Source organism: Prionailurus viverrinus, chromosome D1 (genome assembly GCF_022837055.1).
Source record: "Prionailurus viverrinus isolate Anna chromosome D1, UM_Priviv_1.0, whole genome shotgun sequence".
In the NCBI taxonomy this organism is placed as follows: domain Eukaryota; kingdom Metazoa; phylum Chordata; class Mammalia; order Carnivora; family Felidae; genus Prionailurus; species Prionailurus viverrinus.
Window position 1 is genome coordinate 16097209 of NC_062570.1, and position 6000 is coordinate 16103208.

Here is a 6000-nt window from a genome sequence, read left to right on the forward strand (position 1 = left end):
TGAAAGCCTAAGTTTGGAGTAAAAATTCTTTCTTCCTGGCAAAACTAAGGTCAGGTGGCTCTTTCACCAAAAAGCCACTACCTGGGTGCCTGGGTGGTTCAGTCAGTTAAGCATCCAACTCTCGGTTTGGGCTCAGGTCGTGATCTCACGGTTTCATGAGTTCGAACCCTGCACGGGGCTCTGTGCTGACGGTGCAGAGCCTGCTTGGGATTCTGTCTCCGTCTCTATGTGCCTCTCCCTGACTTGCGCTGTCTCTGTCTCTCTCAAAATAAATAAATAAACTTGAAAAAAAAAAGAATACCTTAAAAAAAAGAAGCTACTACAATTTTGAGTTTTTTCCCCTCGTTTGTTTCTTTGGTATTCTTTTTTTTTTTAACATTCATTTATTTTCAAGGGACAGAGTACAAGTGGGGGAGGGACAGAGAGAGAGGGAGACGCAGAATCTGAAGCAGGCTCCAGGCTCTCAGCTGTCAGCGCAGAGCCCAGCGAGGGGATTGAACCTACCAACCGTGAGATCATGACCTGAGCCGAAGTCGGACGCCCAACTGACTGAGCCACCCAGGCGCCCCTCTTTGGTATTCTCATATGAATGATTTGTAGTAATTTGCTTATACAGCCAAACAGAATTCAACCATAGTGCTAGTATGAAGAAATTCCAAATTAGCTAACATTTTAAAATTTATATTTATGATTCTCTCTTTTATCTTGAGAAGCAAAAACTCGTGAAGGAAAATGTAATTTAGCAACAGAACCACTGGAGAAGAGATCTGACATGCTAAATTCTTTCTTACTTTCATCTTTTTTTTTTTTTTTTTTAAATAATCTCTATGGAGTACCTGGGTGGTTCAGTTGGTTGAGGGTCCAACTTAGGTCATGATCTCCTTTCTCGTGAGTTTGAGCCCCACGTGGGTCCCGCTGCCATCAGCATAAAGCCTGCTTCAGATCCTCTGTCCCCCCTCTTTCTGTCCCTCCCCCACTTGCACTTTTTCTCTCAAAAATAAACATTTTTCGGGGCGCCTGGGTGGCGCAGTCGGTTAAGCGTCCGACTTCAGCCAGGTCACGATCTCGCGGTCCGTGAGTTCGAGCCCCGCGTCGGGCTCTGGGCTGATGGCTCAGAGCCTGGAGCCTGTTTCCGATTCTGTGTCTCCCTCTCTCTCTGCCCCTCCCCCGTTCATGCTCTGTCTCTCTCTGTCTCAAAAATAAATAAAACATTGAAAAAAAAAATTTTTTTTTTTAAATAAACATTTTTCAAAAAATTAAAAAAAAACCTCTGTGCCCAATGTGGGCCTCAAACTCACAACCATGAGATGAAGAATTGCAGGTCCCAAGGAACCTGGGTGGCTCAGTTAGTTAAGCGTCTGACTCTTGGTTTTGGCTCAGGTCGTGATCTCAGTTTGTGAGTTCAAGCCCCGCATCAGGCTCTGTGCTGACCGTGCAGAGCCTGCTTGGAATTCTTTCTCTGTCCCCCCCCCGCCCTGCTTTTTCTGTCTCTCTCTCAAAAATAAATAAATAAGAACTTTTTTTTCTCAATATATGAAGTTTATTGTCAAATTGGTTTCCGTACAACACCCAAAATAAGAACTCTAAAAAAAAAAAAAAATTTTAAAGGGGCGCGTGGGTGGCTGAGTCGTTTAAGACTCCGACTTCGGCTCAGGCCACGACCTCACGATCCATGAGTTCAAGCCCCACGTCGGGCTCTGTGCCGTCAGCTCAGAGCCTGGCGCCTGCTTTAGATTCTCTGTCTCCCTCTCTCACTGCCCCTCCCCTGCTCATGCTCTCGCTCTCTCAAAAATAAAGATTAAAAATAATAATAATAATAATTTAAAAATTGGGAAAAAAAAAAAGAGAATCACAGCCTCCACCAACTGAGCCGGCCAGGTGTACCTTTATCCCTTTTCATACCGTCTCCTCCCTCTAACCTTCCTTCTCCACTGCTCCCCACCTATTCATAGCCTTGCTTTTCTTTTAAGTCAGGGTGTGGATGCCCATACGATTTATTGTCCAAGCTGGGACACCTCAGAGAGTGTAAGCAGCATTATTGATACTCACACCCGAAACACAGACACCAGGACTGCCCCAGGGACACCGGGAGGTGGGGTCACCCTATTTTAAACTCTCGGGTCCTCGGTTTCCACATTTATAAAAGGAAGGGAGTGGACCAGGTGACTTCCAAGAATCCTTCCAGCCCTTTACATTCTAAAAGTCTACTGTCCTGATTTAAAGGGCTTCATCCTTCGAACTCGGTCTTAACTCGGAAAAGTCAGGCTGTTCTGTCACTAATAAGCTGCTCCCGGCCTCAGGGCGGCTGGTGTCCATCAGGGATCTGCGGAATGCTGAGCAAAGGCGCTGAGTTGGCTAAGGCATTTTAGCCTCTCTGGCCTCCCCTCCACTCCCACTGAGGCCTGAGGCCTTGAAGGGAACCAGCAGGTTGGACTTGTCTGCTCAGTGTTTCTGGGTGGAAGGGGCAGCCAGGCACTTGCCCAGGCAAACAGGATGTGAGTCTCCTCAGGTGAGTCAGAGCAAGAGAGGGACAGGCCCGGTGCCCCTCTCGGTGGGGGTCCCCCCCCCCAGCTTCAGTACTGGGAAAATTCAGGGAGACTTCCGCACCGTTGCTGTTTTCTGTCTCCTCCCGTGTCGTAGGCCCAAGTGTCGATCTCTGCTGGGCCACACTAGCAGGTAACGGGAGGAAATGTCTTCCTTTTAAAGGCAGAGCAAAAATTATGGTTTAAAGCTGTCACCTTGGCCTTGGGTATCAACTGTACTTCCATTTTGTAAGTAAATTTAATTACCTAATTAATTAAAACTGTCACCTTCAGCACAAGCTTTTTACTCTAATGCTGCTGACATCCTCCCAGACATTTCTAAGAAGTTTTTTTTTTTTTTTTTAACGTTTATTTATTTTTGAGACAGGGAGAGACAGAGCATGAACGGGGGAGGGGCAGAGAGAGAGGGAGACACAGAATCGGAAACAGGCTCCAGGCTCTGAGCCATCAGCCCAGAGCCCGACGCGGGGCTCGAACTCACAGACCGCGAGATCGTGACCTGGCTGAAGTCGGACGCTTAACCGACTGCGCCACCCAGGCGCCCCTCCCAGACATTTCTAGAATGAGTCTTTAGGAATTGCCTCAGAAGGCTGAACCACGATTTTTTACTTATTTATTTTTTGAGATCCTTAATCGTGGCAAATCTCCCTGGTTTTTGAGAGGGTGTTTGATTTTTGGACACATTTAAGTCACAAAAACCAAATCCTAAGAACGTGAGAGAAAGTGAGCACCAAACTGGGCATCGATTATGAAATCATGAGAACGTTGATCTTGTGAAGTGTGTACATGGTCCCTGAGGACCCTCTAAAAAACAAAAAACTAGGGGCACCTGGCTGGCTCAGCCCGTGGAACATGTGACTCTTGATCTGGGGGTTGTAAGTTCGAACCCCACTTTGGGTGTAGAGCTTACTTACAAATAAAATCTTCAACGTTTATTTATTTTTGCGACAGAGCGAGACAGAGCATGAACGGAGGAGGGGCAGAGAGAGAGGGAGACACAGAATCGGAAACAGGCTCCAGGCTCTGAGCCATCAGCCCAGAGCCCGACGCGGAGCTCGAACTCACAGACCGCGAGATCGTGACCTGGCTGAAGTCGGACGCTTAACCGACTGCGCCACCCAGGCGCCCCAACAAATAAAATCTTAAAACAACCACCACCACCACAAAAACCCACAAAAAACTAAACAACTATTTTGTGCACAAGTATGAGAAGGCTATAATCTCTCCTACAGTTTAAGATCTCTCATATAGCTATTGAGCTGATATACACACTAAGTGGCTCTTCTCTTTTCACAGATTAAGGCCTTTGATGATCTGGCCCCTGCCAACTATCCAGCCCCTTTTCCACTTTCTCCAGCCTCCCGGAACCTTAATTCTTAGCCATTCCGAACTCATCACATGCTTCTTCTTATTTCCCCACGTGTATCTGTATAAGCTATGCCCTACCTGATAAACCATTGTCTACTCTGTCCACCTGATAAACTCTTGCCTTTCGAACTTCAGCTCCCAGTCTATGAAGACTTCCTGGCCCCCTGCCGCCAGAGTTAATAATCCCCTTAACACCTTGCGACACGCTTTTATTATAGCCCTCGCTAGGCTGTGCCATCGTTACTTGTTTACATGTCTGTCTTCACTTTAGACTTGAGTCCCTGGAGGGCAGAGTCCTCCGCGGGGAAAACTGCTAGGCGTGTAGTGGACACTCAATACACATTTGCTGAACGAGTGAATGCATACTTGCGGAAGAGTCTCAGTAAAGCTAAGCGGTATGGAGCGCCCTCTGGTGGAACCCGAGGAAGTTGCAAGAGTGAAGCCCTGAAACCAGTCTCCGCTTGAACTTGGCCTGTTTTCACGAAGATCCTCTCCAGGACTGAAAAATCTACACTGCACAAGAACTTCTCACTGTTTCCTGCCGAGGAGCCATCGTGAAATAAGAGGAGCAAATATAATCTGTAACATATATAACAGGTTCTACTTGGATGTGTATAATGTGACATATTCAACAATTGTCAGAAGGTCTCGCCTACTTTTCATTCATTCATTAAAAGTCTTAATTATTGAATGAATGACAAAAAAATTATTAAATGAATGCTCTAGGTGTCTGGAACCTAGAATTGGGAATGTACCTATTTATCATTCATTTAATAAATAATGATTTGATTGAATAAGAATACTGAAGCTAGGGGCGCCTGGGTGGCGCAGTCGGTTAAGCGTCCGACTTCAGCCAGGTCACGATCTCGCGGTCCCTGAGTTTGAGCCCCGCGTCGGGCTCTGGGCTGATGGCTCAGAGCCTGGAGCCTGTTTCCGATTCTGTGTCTCCCTCTCTCTCTGCCCCTCCTCCGTTCATGCTCTGTCTCTCTCTGTCCCAAAAAAATAAATAAACGTTGAAAAAAAAAATTAAAAAAAAAAAAAAGAATACTGAAGCTAAACACTTACAAAGCACCTGTTATATGATCAACACTGCTGAAAAAAATATATATATATATATTAGAAGATGCCAGGGGCGCCTAGGTGGCTCAGTTAGCTGAGCATACGACTTCAGCTCAGGTCATGATCTCAGGGCTCCTGAGTTCGAGCCCCGTGTTGGCTCTGTGCTGACAGCTCAGAGCCTGGAGCCTGCTTTGGATTCTATGTCTCCCTCTCTCTCTGCCCCTCCCACGCTCGTGCTCTGCCCCTCTCTCAAAATAAAGACATAAAAAAAAAATGTTTTTTTTAAAAAGAAGATGCCATATCTGGCTTCATTGAACTCAGTCTGTGGATACTAGAACCTTTGCAAAGCTTTGTGCAAAGCATTTGAACACATCATGTAATTCTCACCACTTTATTTTACAGATGAAGAAAATGAGGAGAACAGATATGAAGCGATTTACCCAGCTACCCACCTCACTCCTGCTACAAAATAAATGGGCTAGAACTAGGGCTCACTCTGGGGATTCTGTATCTAAACCCAAAATTCTTCCCATGGGTTCCCACGAAGACCCCCAAAGGCAAAGGCAGTTCTTTCCTTAAGCTTTAACGATGACGATTTTCAAACATATGCAAAATTACACAAAATAGTATAACAAATAGTAAATAGTAAAACAAAATAACAAAAAAGCCCACTTATCGTCAACCCATGGTCAACCTTTTTCCATTTGTACCTTCACCCACCCATCCAATATTATTTTGAACAAATTGAAGACATCATTTCACCAATAAATGTAGCTTCAAAACCATCATCATGCCTAAAAAGAATTAACATTTCCTAAATATGAAATATCCAATGTGAAAGTTTCCAATTATCTCATAAACGTTATTTGAAAATTCACAGTTTGTTTATTTGAATTATCCAAATCAGATCCAAAATTTGCCATTGGTCCGTATGTTCCCCAAGTCTCTTTCTCTCTTTTTTTTTTTTTAACATTTTTTAGTGTTTATTTATTTTTGAGAGAGAGAGAGTGCAAGTGAGGGGGGCAGGGGA

The 6000-nt window shown here is 45.1% G+C and overlaps 1 long non-coding RNA gene across 1 annotated transcript in view; it reads left to right on the forward strand.

The window, feature by feature from the left end:
- LOC125176529 (uncharacterized) overlaps positions 1-5670 on the forward strand; it is a 17884-nt gene extending 12214 nt beyond the window's left edge. Inside the window, exon 3 of the long non-coding RNA XR_007156298.1 lies at positions 5373-5670. This is a non-coding gene — a long non-coding RNA (uncharacterized LOC125176529). The remainder of the gene's footprint in view (positions 1-5372) is intronic.
- The last annotated feature ends 330 nt before the right edge of the window (positions 5671-6000 follow it).